The following is a 15184-nucleotide window of genomic DNA, read 5'->3' on the forward strand; positions in this document are numbered from 1 at the left end:
TCGGCAGGGCACAGTGGTTGTGAGCTGTAGGGGAAAGAAGTGAGGCCAGCATAGTCACACAGCTGTCCATGACAAGGACAATGCTTTAGGACAAAGCATCTTCCAAGAAGGGTTACACAGAAAGAGGTGGACACAGCAGCTGTAAGACCAGCTGTCCCAGGAGGATGTCCCTTCTTGTAACTGGACACCCATTCCTGCAGGAAAGCTGTGCTGCTTCCAACACATTGCCATCCCCACTGTTACCCACGGCTTCCGTCAGCCGCGTGCACAGAGCTGTTGTTAGCTTGTGAGTTCTCCCTGTGCTGCAGCCCCTGAGGCCTTGAGGGAGACAGGGGACCTGAGGGCTCTACTCAGAGGAGAATTCAGTTGCCAGGTGGGTCCTAAAGCTGGGGTGGCCAGCTTTGATTCTGAGCTTCATGGAATACCTGAGAATTCTCCAGGCTCCAGAATGAGTTTGAGGAAAGAAATTGCCTGTACTGACCTACCCCTATTAAAAACAGAAATTGGGGCCTGTTATACCAAAGTCCCTAAGGAGACAAGTTCCAGAAGCTGTAATACTCATGATTGGCATGGATCATGTGGAAAGGACTTAGGAGTTCCGAGGAGAGAGAGGGTGAGAGGATGGAAGAAGCCACCCGGAGACACTGGGTGTAAAAGGTATAACCATGGGTTCCTTTTTAGTCAATTCTTAGTGCGAAACATGAAATAGGTGGCAAGTGTTCCTGAGATTATAAAATGAGCTGCTTGACCCCTAGAAAGTGAAACCCACCCAACTGTCCATTAGAACTGGTGTTTAATGGTTTCTTTGGTTTTTTGGTTTGGGGTTTTATTTTATTTTATTTTATTTTGAAACAGAGTCTTGCTCTGTTGCCCAGGATGGAGTGCAGTGGCATGATCTCAGCTCACTACAACTTCTACCTCCCAGGTTCAAGTGATTCTTTGCCTCAGCCTCCCAAGTAGCTGGGAACCACAAGCACGCAGAACCATGCCCAGCTATTTTTTATATTTTTAGTAGAAACAGGGTTTCACCATGTTGGTTAGGCTGGTCTCGAAATCCTGACCTCAAGCAATCCACCCCCCTCGGCCTCCCAAAGTGCTGAGATTGCAGGCTTGAGCTGCTGTGCCTGGCCTAAAGGTTTCTTTGAATAAACATAGAAACTGATCCTCTCGGTCTTGAAATTTGAGAAAGTTCCATTTGTCTTATCTGAGTTCCTTTCTCAGGAAACCAACCATCAGGCCTCCCAGAGAGTATCAAGGAAGTGAAACTCACCAGGTCACTGCACCTGGACAATGATATGCCAGACCCCTCCCCCATCATGACTGTCTAACCAGACACTTGCTTCCAGTTGATCAACTCCCCTTCCTTCCCCCTCCCTCATTCCTGTTTACCACATATGGTTACATCTCTTCCCTGCTACATAAACCCCTGATTTTAGTTGGTCAGGGAGAGGGAATTGAGACTGAGCTCCCATCTCCTCCACTGCAGCATCTGACTAAAGCCTTCTTTCCTGACAATACGCATGGTCTCAGTGATTGCCTTTCTGTGCAGTGAGTAGCAGGACCTAGACTGAACATCTGATGTTTTGGTAACAGTAGGACATGTCAAGAGATTATGAATTTTATTCTGTAGCATTAGCTCATTGCCCTCCTAATGCCTCTATCCGGCCAGGCGCAGTGGCTCATGCCTGTAATCTCAGCTCTTTGGGAGGCTGAGGTGGGCGGATCATGAGGTCAGGGGTTTGAGATCAGCCTGACCAACATGGTGAAACCCTGTCTCTATGAAAAATACAAAAATTATTGGGGAGTGTTGGTGTGCACCTTTAATCCCAGCTACTCAGGAGGCTGAGGCAGGAGAATCCTTTGAACCCAGGAGGCGGAGTTTGCAGTGAGCCGAGATCACGCCACTGCACTCCAGCCTGGGTGACAGTGCAAGACTCTGTCTCAAAAAAAAAAAAAAAAAAAGGACAGTTTTGGAGACAGACACAGTCACCACCCAACACTGGCAGCTCCTCTGTGCTGAGCGTGACCCTGGACTCCAGTCTCTCACTCCAGCTCAGGAGTGAGTCTCACTGGCCAATCAGAGCACCCCTCTCCCTGAACACGGTAATTGGTTCAGGGATGGTCATGTGACCCAAGCTGAGCCAAAGAGATTTCATCCTGGAATGTTTGCTGAAACTGTGGGTGGAGACTAAATATATCAGACCCCCCAAAAAATTCTGAAACAAATTATTGTTAACTATAGCCACCCTATTTTTATGCATGCATCAAAGCATCACATGTACTTCCATAAATACACAAGTATTATGAACCCATAATACTTAAAATTTTTTTAAATCCCTGCTACAGAAATTTTGAGTGTTACATCAGATCCTCAACCTAATAATATTTAAGGGATAAGGGTACTTCAGTTAACATAACAGTAGTTCATTGTAGGCTGGTTTTTACTAAACACTACATTGTGTTATCAAAATGAATAAAAATATGCAGTTTTAATGAAGTAACCACTATTTGCAGTGAGTGGACTTTGGAATCAACCATTTGAAATGCTAGCAACTGACGATCTACTTACAGGACCATCTTATCCCCACGAAGGCCACGCTATTCACAAACAGCGGACACAGAGCCAAGGAGAACTTAGAAGAAAACGTCGCTCTTTTTAAAATAAATCTTAGGTCATAGTAGGTGGAATTGTTAATTCTGGGGAGAGAAATGGAGTGAAGAAACTCTCTAAACATTGGCCCTAAGAAAAAAAATTGGCAAAGTATTATATGTCCTTAGTGGGATAAAGCAGTTGAATTTCTGATAAATTGGTTATGTGAAAACTTCCCCTTTTCATTAGTATTCATCATAGTTAAGCAATTGTGATATTGACTAATGAGAAAATGACATTTTCCAGTGTCCACTTTTCACACCAAGGACAGGATTATTTCAGCCTTGTGTGAAATACAGCATTGGTCAGCAGGCACAGGGCACCTAACATCCTTCATGCTTTCTCACACCTGAGATGCAGCTACACAAGAGAAAGTGATTCTACACTCCCTTCCCATCCAGAGCAGGAAGGATGGGATGTGTCGAGAGGACCCACAGATATATTTCAACCCAATGGCCCACTGGCTTGCTTTTCTGTTTTTTCTTTAATGAAATAATACTTTCCTGGAACTTGACACAAACCCAAGACCAGGACCAACTTATCCAAGGAGTGGCATTCTCCCACCTCCCACCACGGATTGTGCCATCCTGGCTATTCAAAAGACAGGCAAAACACCACCTCAGTGTACCCACGCCTTCACCCCTTCAAAGACAATAGGTCTGAATGGATGGAGGAAGAAGTGGGTTTTTTTCCCTCTCTCTTTCTCTTTTAGACTTCATACTTGAGTCTCCTCATCCATCCATCCACCCAAAGTCTTCTCCCTTCTATAAACTTGAGGAAAAATAAAAACTTTCTATTTCATTTTAATAACACTGTTTTATGTTCCTGTTCTTGAGTACTGCAAACAGTGGGAAGACAATAAAAATGATATCTCTGAGCCAAGCTAGAGTTCTGTTCCAAAGAGAAAAAAAAAAATGGTTTCTTAAATTGCTTCAACAGTTTATTTTCATAATACAGCAAAACAATACCAAGAGAACTATTTCTGTGACCATTGGACATCTTGTTTCTCCCCTCTAAAGCCACGTTTCTTCAGCTTTCAATTCAGATAACAAGGCAGCCTGAAATTACTTTTTCAATTTCATCTTCCAACCCCTGGTTATAATGGACATTTGATTCTTCTCTCTGGTTCAGCAGAGAGAAAAGGGGAAATCCCTTTGTGTAGCAACACATGGTTTCTTTAGGGGTAACAGTCCTCCCCTACTCTTCACATATCTGGTTCCATTTGGGTGGACTCACCACCAGACTGCAGGGAAGGCCCTAGTTCTAGAACTGGCCAATCAAAGCACCTCAGTGCATGGTCCGTAGAATCATTTCAGAGACAAGGGCACAAGCAAATGAGCCCTACCTGGGACTCTCAGTGGCCTACTGGGGAAACACTTTTCCTTCACTCAGGTTTCTTAGCTTCCAGGATGGGAGCTGGAGGCCTTCTTTGTCCCCACTTGAGGAAGGTCTATCTGAGAGAAAGGCCAATTCAGAAGAAAGGAGTGACACAGATTGATGATAAGGGGCACTGTTTGAGTCCTAGACCTAGCCAATATAATTTAATCCTCTTCAATAAAATGCAACCCGGCCAGGCGCAGTGGCTCACATCTGTAATCCTAGCACTTTGGGAGGCTGAGGTGGGTGGATCACAAGGTCAGGAGTTCAAGACCAGCCTGGCCAAGATGGTGAAACCCCCATCTCTGCTAAAACTACAAAAATTAGCTGGGTGTGGTGGTGTGTGCCTGTAATCCCAGCTACTTGGGAGGCTGAGGCAGAGAATTGCTTGAGCTTGGGAGGCAGAGGTGGCAGTGAGCTGACATCGCACCACTGCACTCCAGCCTGGGTGACAGAGCGAGACTCCATCTCAAAAATAATAATAATAATAATAATTAATTTTTTAAAAATGCAACCCAACATGAGTTGGGTCTCTTTTGCAACCAAAAGAGTCTTGATAACTCCACTCAACACACACTCTGCCTCCCATCTCCCTCATCATTTTCTCCCAGTTCACACTCTGTCCTGCTCTTGTGCCTTTAAATATGCTGTACCCTATTCATAAAATGCCCTTTCCCTTGTTCAGTTGGGTGAATTCTCAGCCTTTCTTCAAGCTGAATGCTTGCTCTTCCATGGCTCTTCCTGGATGGACCAGTGGACCCCTCCCCAGGGATCCCAAGACCTTGTGCAGTCCCAATAGACAGCGAGTCACTTAAGGTGTGGCAGCTGTCAGAGTCATCCAATCATCTTTGTATCTGCAGCCCCTACAACCCTAGACTCCATATATAGTTGCTAAATAGCACAGAAATTGCCGTGTAACTTTCTTTACACTCTCTGCTTTCTTCCAGGGCCCTGTCCACAAAACATCCTCCTCCCTCCTTTTCCCTCACGCCCCCAGCTTCTTGCCTTACCCTTTATCTTCCTGACCTTCACCATGAAGTGGGCAGAGTCTGCCACTCTCCTGTAAAAACATGTTAGAGGATGGGTGGCAGGACGTTCAGCATCTTGGCAACAGCAGCAAGAGAGGAAAGATTGTTAAAGCTCTTAACTTTTTCTTTTTCCTTTTTGGACAACACCATACTATAGTTATAGGAGCCTTCATGTGACCTTCCTCAGCCTTTGAAGGCAGTCAAGACTGAGGGAAACTTAGAGGAGCAGACATCCTTTTAAAAATATTCTCATTACTGCCAGCCTAGGAGCACCATCTCTTCTGCACTTAGCATCAATATCCAAACGTGTTATTAGGAAGAGAAAGAAAAGGGGACCCAGCAGATAGCCTGTCACTCACTCACAGAAAGAGGCAGAAATTCTTATTCAAAAGGAAGTCATTTGGGACAGATGAGTGGGAAAGAAAGTCCTAAACATTTTAGTCAAAGAAGCCAAGCTTCCTACGCTTCTTCTGTACCTTATGAGAAGGCTCCTGACCCTAGCCCACCAGAATTCTCAGGAGAGCTTGCTTCAGATGTATTACAATTTGGGGGTTGTTATTTCTTTCACCTGCATTGTCAGTACTTCCTGGAAGAGTTCCTGTCCCTACCCTCCAACCCCTAAGACTGGGTTGCACGAGTGTTTTGTGGGTCCCTTTACTTACGTACACCACCACACATAAGAAACAATTTAATGCCATGATTAAAAGCCCTAACTGGATCCTGCTCCAAGTGTTTCTGCCATTTAATGGCTGTGCAACCTTGGGTAAGTTACTTAACCTCTCTGTACATGGCTGTGCAATCTTAGGTAAGTTACTTAACCTCTCTGTGTATCACTTCCTAATCCATAAGATTTCAATACTATCCATTTGGTAGGACAATTGTGAAGAATAAGTGAGTTAATCACACAGTTTGGTTTCAGTAGCACCTGCACACAGCACCTTGTGCACACTACGACTTTCACTGTGTCGTAGATTCGATTGTTTGACCCTGGGACCACTAACCTGAGTTATTTGAGGCCAGGTACTATTTTCTGTGTTGCTGCTGTAACTCTCTGCCTCTGGGCATAGTGCATGGCCCAGAGATCATGCTCCATAATGTTTGATGACTTGATGAATGTTGAAATACAAGCATCCATAAGTTTATACTGAAATAAATAAATGATTGAATAAATAAATGAGGGAGAAGAGACATAGCTCTCTTTCAGAGGAATAATTTATGTAAATACAGCATCCTCAAGAAAGAGCATAACTCCCAACTCCTCAAGTGTGGGCTGTGCATAGCGAATTTCTTCCAAAGAGGAAAGGATGCAAAGGAAGAAAAACAGTAACTTTATGGTGGTCAAATCTGACAAACACTACATTAGACAAGTAATCAAGGTCAACATCAACAGTGATGAGTCACATTGATAGTATACAGCCTTCATTCAGTGTGATGAAAGTGTTATTTTACTTCCCCAAACCCACTTATAGCCCCAAACAAATGATGAGGAAAACATCTAGGAAACTCAAATTAAGGGATATTCTATGAAATTCCTGACCAATAACTCTCAAAACTGCCAAGGCCATCAAAAATGAAGTCTGAGAAACCATCACAGCCAAGAGGAGCCTAAGGAGACCCCATGACCAGATGTAATGTGTCCTGAATGAGATCCCAGAACAGAAAAAGGACATTAGGTAAAAACCAAAGAAGTCCAAATAAAGAATGGACTTTAGTTAATAAGGACATGTCAATGTTGCTTCATTCATTCCGTCAAATGTACCATACTGACATACAATATTAATAGGGGAAACTGGCCAGGCGTGGTGGCTCACACTTTGTAATCTCAGCACTTTGGGAGGCTGAGGCGGGTGTGGATCACCTGAGGTCAGGAGCTGGAGACCAGCCTGGCCAACACAGCAAAACCTCATCTCTACTAAAAATACAAAAATTAGCCTGGTGTGGGGGCACAGGCCTGTAATTCCAGCTACTCGAGAGGCTGAGGCAGGAGAATCGCTGAAACCTAGGAGGCGGAGGCTGCAGTGAGCCGAGATCACACCACTGCACTCCAGCCTAGGTGACAGAGCCAGAGTCCACTCAAATAATAATAATAATAATAGGGGAAACCACATGCATTGCACACAGGAACCTTCTGCATGCCTGATGTCATGAGTAGATGCCTGGCCTGGAGGTCATAACCTTCCCATGTGACCTTGGGTCAATCATAACCCCTCTCTTATCTGTAAAATGAGAGGATTACATTGATTATCTTGAGGTATTTTCTGATAAATTCTAATGAACTATAATTCTATGACCTAGAGCAAGGGTTGGAAAACTATTTATGGAGAGAACCAGAGAGTAAATATTTTAGGAATTAATAGCCATTAGTTCTCGGTCACAATCACTCAACTTTACCCTTGAAGTGTAAAAACAGCCAGTGATGATATATGGCTGCATTCCAATAAAACCTTACTACAGTCATGCACCCATAACCACGTTTTGGTCAAATGAACTGTAAATATGAAAGTGATAAGAGCAAAGAGCAATAGGCTATGCCATATGGCCTAGGTGTGTAGTAGGCCATGCCATCTACGTCTGTGTAAGAACACTCTATGATCACACAACGACAAAAATCACCTGACGATTCATTTCTCCAAATGTGTCCCTGTCCTTAAGCAACTTGTGACTGTACTGACAAAAATAGAAGGTGGACCATATTTGGTCTGCAGTTCATAGTTTTCTGATCCTTGTTCTAGACTAGTGGTTCTCAATACTTGCTTTTAAACAATGGCAATCCTCTCAATACACTGCTATTTAATTTCTCTGGAGTGTAGTCTGGATGTAAATTTTTTTTTTTTTTTTTTTTGAGATGGAGTCTGGCTCTGTCTCCCAGGATGAAGTGCAGTGGTAGGATCTCGGCTCACTCCATCCTCCACCTCCTGGGTTCATGTGATTCTCCTGCCTTAGCCTCCCGAGTAGCTGGGACTACAGGCACATGCCACTGTGCCTGGCAAATTTTTTTGTATTTTTAGTAGAGATGGGGTTTCACCATTTTGGCCAGGATGGTTTTGATCTCTTGACCTTGTGACCCACCTGCCTTGGCCTCCCAAAGTGCTGGGATTACAGGCATGAGCTACCGCGCCTGGCCCGTGGATGTAAAATTTCTAAAAACTCCTAAGATTCTAGCGTGTAGCCAGGAAGAATCCCACTTATTCATAAGGATCCAAGAGGATTTTATGGATGGGTTATAAGATAAGTAACTGAAAGTTGGTTAAGGAGGTGTTCTTATAGACAAAAAGGAAATAGAATTGGGACACTGAGTTTACTAAAAATGGAATACCACCACTTCACATCCTCTTCATTACTCAAGGCAAAAGGCTAATGACCACCAGTTCCAACAACCCAAAACAAAAAAGTTTCTATTCTCTAGCATTAGTTTCAGAAATTTCTAACAGGGAAAAATTCTTATAGGCTATATCATACCCAGTATTCTGTCTTTGAATACTGGGTTTTAATTTTTGCAGGCATTACGATCCAAACGTTTTGTGGGTAACTGTATTTGCTGCCTTCCACTAATCGTAACCTTGCTGTTTTTGTTTTATGCTCCCACCAAACACTTTTAGTGGTCCTCCCATATTTAGTATTTCCTGCTTAATAACTCTAATGTTTTAGTCTATTTTCAGTTGCTATAAAGGAATACCTGAGCCTGGGCAATTTATAAAGAAAAGAAGTTCATTTGTGTCATGGTTCTTCAGGCTGTACAAGAAGCATAGAGCCAGCATGTTTCTGATGAGGGCTCCTTAAAGCTTCCAATCATGGTGGAAAGGGAAGGGGAAGCAGCCACATGGCAAGAGCAGGAAGCAGAGAGGAGGAAAGAGAGAGAAGGCAAAGAGCGACCAGACTCTTATTAACAACAGAACTCACAGGAACTAATAGAGTGAGAAGTCAGTCATTACCTTGAGGACAGCACCAAGCCTTTCATGAAGAATCTGCCCCATGACTCAAACTCCTCCTACCAGGCCCCACCTCTAACATTGGGGACCAAATTTCAACATGAGATTTGGAGGAGACAAATATCCAAAGTATACCTTGTAAGTTTATTGCAGGTTTAAAAAATCACACTCCCTAGCCTCTCTGCAGCTAATAACATCCACAACACAGTTTTGGCCAAATGGATATAAGCAGATGTTGCTTGGAGGGGCTTACCAGGGAAGGTTTTTAAAGGGTGAGCCTGTCAACTGACTTTGTTCTGCTCTTTGTTTATCCTTCCCTCTTTTGAACTGTGGTTGTGATGCTAGAGTGGAGTGACCATCCTGTGACTGAGGAAACAAACAATGGAATAAGCTCACAGTAGCATAAGCAAACAATAGGATAAGCTACAGATGACAAAGAAGAAAGCTGGAAGGATCCTGTACCCCTTGTGGCATCCTGGAACCATCATACCTACCTTGACCACTTTGTACCTCTGATGGATTTTGGCACATTCGGACTTGTTGAATGTTCTGTTTGCCAGATTGTCTGCTAATCACAGTGGAATACTATCTTAATTCTAATCTTTCATTTCCCTAATTAGGCTGTGAGTTCCTAGAGCTCAAACATTGCACTTTATAGGTTTTGTGCAGTCCCTGCAGTGTCTAGAATATACTGGCAAGAAATGAGTATGATATTAATCTACTTATTTATTTGGTAAGGAGTAAGAGGGTATTTGGGTGAAATATGATTCTGTACCAATATGACCTAAATTAAAGTTTCCTGTTGATCCCCATAGCTTTGGAGAACCTTCACTGTAATGGGCTAAGCACCTCCTACTTACCAGTGCCCCAAGATACAGCGTTGCTTCTGAATTGCCTCTTAAAATTCTCATGGAGCTGTGAACTTTCTAATGCCGTGAATATCAAAGCTTGCACATCCGTCACATCTCTCTGGCATCTTTCTGGCAAGTGGATGATTAACTGAGGATCAGTATTATGACATCATCTTTCACAGTTCCTTTACTGATATTTCTGGAAAAGTACATCCCAGAATAATTCACAAGACAAAATTGAAAATGCATCTGCTATGTCTCTAACGGATTATGTTTGGGAACTTGGAGGATTCTGAGTCTAACAGGAGAAACACAAGAACATCAATAGACCCCAAAGACAAGATGTCCATTCCAATTTGACTGGCATAAAGTTCAGTGAGTAAATGGTATATGGTTTTGCCCAGATGCTGAGAACATCCAAGAGTCTTTGCCATTCTGTATATGCATGAAAAGAATCATTTCCCAGGGGGCTCTCATGGTTTTTTTGTTTTGTTTTGTTTCTGTTGAAAAGATGTTCTCTCTCATGTCAACCAAGGAATCAGATATGAACTCTTACTTACACAAAAGCAAAATTACAAGGTCACTGAGATTCTCACATTCGCCTTCTTAAAGGGTGTGGTTGACAATCTCTAAGAAGACCCCAAAGACTACTCTCTTCTGCTATGCAAGTTTTTAGGTAATCTCATCTCCTTCAGTGCAGATTTGATCTAGGCACTGACTCTTAACAAGTAGGACACAGCAAAAGCAATGAGATGTCACTTCCAAGGCTAGGTTACAAAAAGACTGTATAGCTTTCTCTTACTTGCCTTCTCTTGCTTTCTTTTTCTTTCTTTCTTTTTTTTTTTTTTTTTTTTTTTGAGATGGACTCTCACTCTGTCACCCAGGCTGAAGTGCAGTGGTGAGATCTTGGCTCACTGCAACCTCCACCTCCTGGATTCAAGCCGATTCTCCTGCCTCAGCCTCCCGAGCAGCTGGGACCACAGGTGCCCACCACCATGCCTGGCTAATCTTTTGTATTTTTAGTAGAGACGGGGTTTCACGTGTTAGTCAGTAGCTAGGATGGTCTCGATCTCCTGACCTCATGATCTGCCTGCCTCAGCCTCCCAAAGTGGTGGGATCACAGGCATGAGCCACTGCACCCGGCCTCTCTTGCTTTCTCTCATCTGCTCTGACAAAGGCCAGCTGCTGCGTTGTGATCTGACTTGTGGAAAAATCCAGCAAGGAATTGGTGCTTCTGTCCCACAACCAGCAAGGACCTGAATTCTGTCCACAGCCACATGAGTGAGGTTACACTGCCTCTTCTCCAGTTGAGCCTTCAGATGGCTGCAGCCCAACTGACACCTTAAGTGCAGCCTCATTAGAGATTCTGTGTCAAAGGCTCCCAGTTAAGCTGTGCCAGTTCCCTGACCCATAATAACTGTGAGATAATAAATGCCTGTTATTTTAAAGCATTAAGTTTTGCAATGCAATAGATAACTAATACAAAGTAGAAGGAGACTTCATACATAAAATACACATTGATTTCTATTGGTTCCAGAGAAATGAATTAGAGAAACATCTTGCAGCTCCAGCTTCATGCTTATCATCCATATTTAAGAAACAGGAAGCATGCAACATGAAATAGAAATGCACTCATGTGGCTGATAGCTTCTTTCAGCCCAGGTGATGAAAATACAAGATATTTCAGAATGTGTCACTTGGCCACTGCACCGTTCAGGAAAAAGTGACAAATATAAAAGTATTTTTTTAGAATTCTTTTTAACAGAATATGCTGTTCAACAAGGTGACTGTGAAATAATATCATCAAAAATATGCATTCTAATTTTGACAAAAGTGAAAAAGTGTGTTTGCGCTTAGTAAGAAATAATATTTAACAGTCTGTGTGTATTCCAACCTGGAGAAAGGGGAAAATGGTTTCTATTTTATTAAAGTATGTTACTGGCTTCCTGAGATATCTCTTTTCCTATTGGCCTGGAATATGTGATGACTCCTTCAAATAAAGGCAAAACTGAGATGCCTTCTCATAGTGTTACCTCTACTTTCTGAAGGCATCTAATCCAAACCAAAGCCTTCATTCTTTTAACATTCCCCAAAAGGACTTCACACGACCTCAAATCCTATAATTTGCCCCTTTCAGCATTTTCATATTGAGAAGCCCGAAGGACCCCTATCGGGTGTATTCTCCGCTGTTGCAACGAGTCAGTAAACTTAAATCTGCCCAATAACAAAGATCAAAGATTTTCTGTGATCTTTAGGTTTTGTTTCTAGTGTTTAAACAAATGAGAGGTTCTTTTATTGTTTATTTACTTATTTATTTGGCCATACTACAAATATTAAATGACACATATCTTTTTTTTAACCAAACCCCAAAGAAACTTAGGAGGAAAACAAAATACTGCAGTAATTCAATATTAGCACCACTGCTAATAATCCATTAGTAATAATTGTTGATGGCAACAGGGCCATACTCCGTGAATTTCCAGACTCTTCAACCACAATTCCATGTTTTTCTTTCTTCCTCTAAAAAATATTCCAGGGGATTTTTTTATAGATTAATTTATTCTGCTTTGTACGAAAAGGCAAATCTCAATTTTTTATACTCCAAGGTAGAATAGACGCCATCAATTGCTTTAATTTTTTTTCTTTCCACCCATATCTTTAGCTACTTCCTTTAGAACTAGATCCTCTAATTTTCTCTGGAGGAACCACCTTCCGCTTCCCTCCCACCCAATTGCATTTAGCCTTCGTAGAACCATCCTTGAAGACAAGAATATGACTCAGGCCAAACCCATTGGATTCTTCTTAGAATTTGAATCTTAATTGGAGAGTCTCAAGAATCAAAATTGTTTTCCAGCCTCTGGTTTCTCCAAGACTACCATATATACTGTTCTTCTTGAGATTTTCTGAGCTCTTTATTCAAAGGCTAACCACGAGAATACAAGGAGCTAGGTGAGAATCAAAAGTGACTAATGTCACAGAAATCTGGGGAAGATTTTAAAGAAAGAAAAGTGGTAAGTGCCCTAAATTCTGCTCAGAGGTCATGACAGGAAATTTGGAGCTATGCAGCCAAGTAGCCACCTGAAAGGACTATCAATCATGCCCAAGCTTGTGATTCTCTGCAGACAATGATGAGAATGGGAATAAGCCCACCCCTACGTCTCCATCAATGAGCTGAGGCACCATATGTGTAACCAGCTTCCCTAGATCTTCGAATCTTCTTCGCTTTAGCAACGTTTCCACTTACCTGATACATTTATTTTTTTCTACTTCTATTCAGTAATTTGTAACCTATAGCATAGGGAGCTGAACATAAGCCCTGAAACTAAATGTAAATACTTAGGACAAGATTGAAACAATAATTAGGAAATTACATTCACAGTCTTCTACTTCACCCAACACTCCCTGATTTACCCAATCCAATCTGGTCTTGTTTAGGACTTTGAGGTATTAGGTAACATTGATTACTCCAACAATGTAGCAATAAAATGTAACTTGTTTTGAAGAAAATGAAGAAAATTGTCAGCTCCTTAGTGCCAAAACTGGCCTCTGGACACCAAATTCAGCCTGAGAAGTTACCCATATGCCTAGAAGCTCTCATTTGCAAAGAAAACTGAGACCAAGTGGATTTCAGAGTAATAAAAAGATAAAATAGCTTAAGTCTCATAGCATATACCATAATCACAAGGCCGCTGAATTACTTCTGAGGCTGCAGGCCAGAGATTTTTACAAGGAAACTCCAACTACATGGGAGAGTTAAAGGATTATTCCTCCAGGCAAAAGCTGAACCTTTCCAACAGGCAAGTAATAAAAAGCAACCACCACCATACACATGCACACATGAAAACTCACACACATACACACACACATGCACATATATACATATACATGCATATGCACATGCAGATGGACACAAACATGTATACATGTACACATGCATACATGTGCATATACATGCCCAAGCGCGTGCACACACACACACAAACACACACACTCATTTGTGGCACTTTCATTTTTTGGTAATTATTAATTTTAATGTGAACTTAAGCTTGTGCTTCTTTTATTTCTCATAGGTAAATACCTAGGAATGGTGGTGATGGGTCATATGGTGAGAATATGTTTAACTTTCTTTTCTTCTTTTTTTTTTTTCTTTTTTTTTTTTTTTTTTTTGAGACAGAGTCTCATTCTGTTGCCCAGGCTGGAGTGCAGTGGCGCAATCTCGGCTCACTGCAACCTCCACCTCCCGGGTTCACCCCATTCTCTTGTCTCAGCCTCCCGAGTAGCTGGGACTACAGGCGCCCACCACCACGCCTGGCTAATTTTTTGTACTTTTAGTAGAGACAGGGTTTCACCGTGTTAGCCAGGATGATCTCAATCTCCTGACCTCGTGATCCGCCCGGCTCGACCTCCCAGAGTGCTGGGATTACAGGCGTGAGCCACGGCGCCCAGCCAAGAATATGTTTAACTTTGTAAGAAATTGCCCAACTGCTTCCCTAGGTGGCTGTTCCATTTAAACCCCACTAGCAACACATGATATTTCCACTGACAGCCCTGGCCATTCACACATTAAAAACTAATCGCCATTCGAATAGGTACGTGGTGGTATCTCACTGTGAAATTATTTTCCATTTCTCTAGTGACCAGTGACATTGAACATCTTTTCATTTGTTTATTTACCATCATCAGTCGGTATATCTGCTTTAGTGAAATGTCTATTCAAATATTTTTCCCATTTTTAAATTGGGCTATTTATTTTCTTATTGTAGGGTGGGAAGTTTCATATATATTTTCAATCAAGTCCTTTATCATATACGTGTTTCATAAATATTTTGTCCTAGTCAGTATCATTTCAACGTTCTTTCAATAGAATCTTTAGGAAAGGAGAAGTTTTAAAATTTAATGAAGTCCAATCTGTATTTTTTATATTTTGGTGTCATATGTAAAAAAAATCTTTGCTTAACCTAAATACATTTTCTTATGTTCCTTCTGGAAGTTTTATATTTCTACGTTGTATACTTAGGTCTATGATCCATTTTGAATTTTTATAAGGTGTAAAATAAGGGTTGAGATACATTTCTTTCTATGAATGTTCATTTATTCTACAACCATTTGCTGAAAAGACCATTCTTTATACTTTGAATTGCCTTTGAAGCTTTGACAAAAATCAATTTATCATACCTTTGTAAGTCATTTCTGAACTCCATTTCATTCTATTGACAAATATGTGCATTATTTTGCAAATACTACTCTGCCTTAATTATTAGAGCTATATAGTGAGTCTTAAAATCAGATAGTGTGACTGCTCCAACTTTGTTCTTCTTTTAAAAATTGTTTTGGCTATTCCATTTGTTG

This window comes from Hylobates moloch, unplaced genomic scaffold (assembly GCF_009828535.3).
Source record: "Hylobates moloch isolate HMO894 unplaced genomic scaffold, HMol_V3 SCAFFOLD_12, whole genome shotgun sequence".
In the NCBI taxonomy this organism is placed as follows: Eukaryota; Metazoa; Chordata; class Mammalia; order Primates; family Hylobatidae; genus Hylobates; species Hylobates moloch.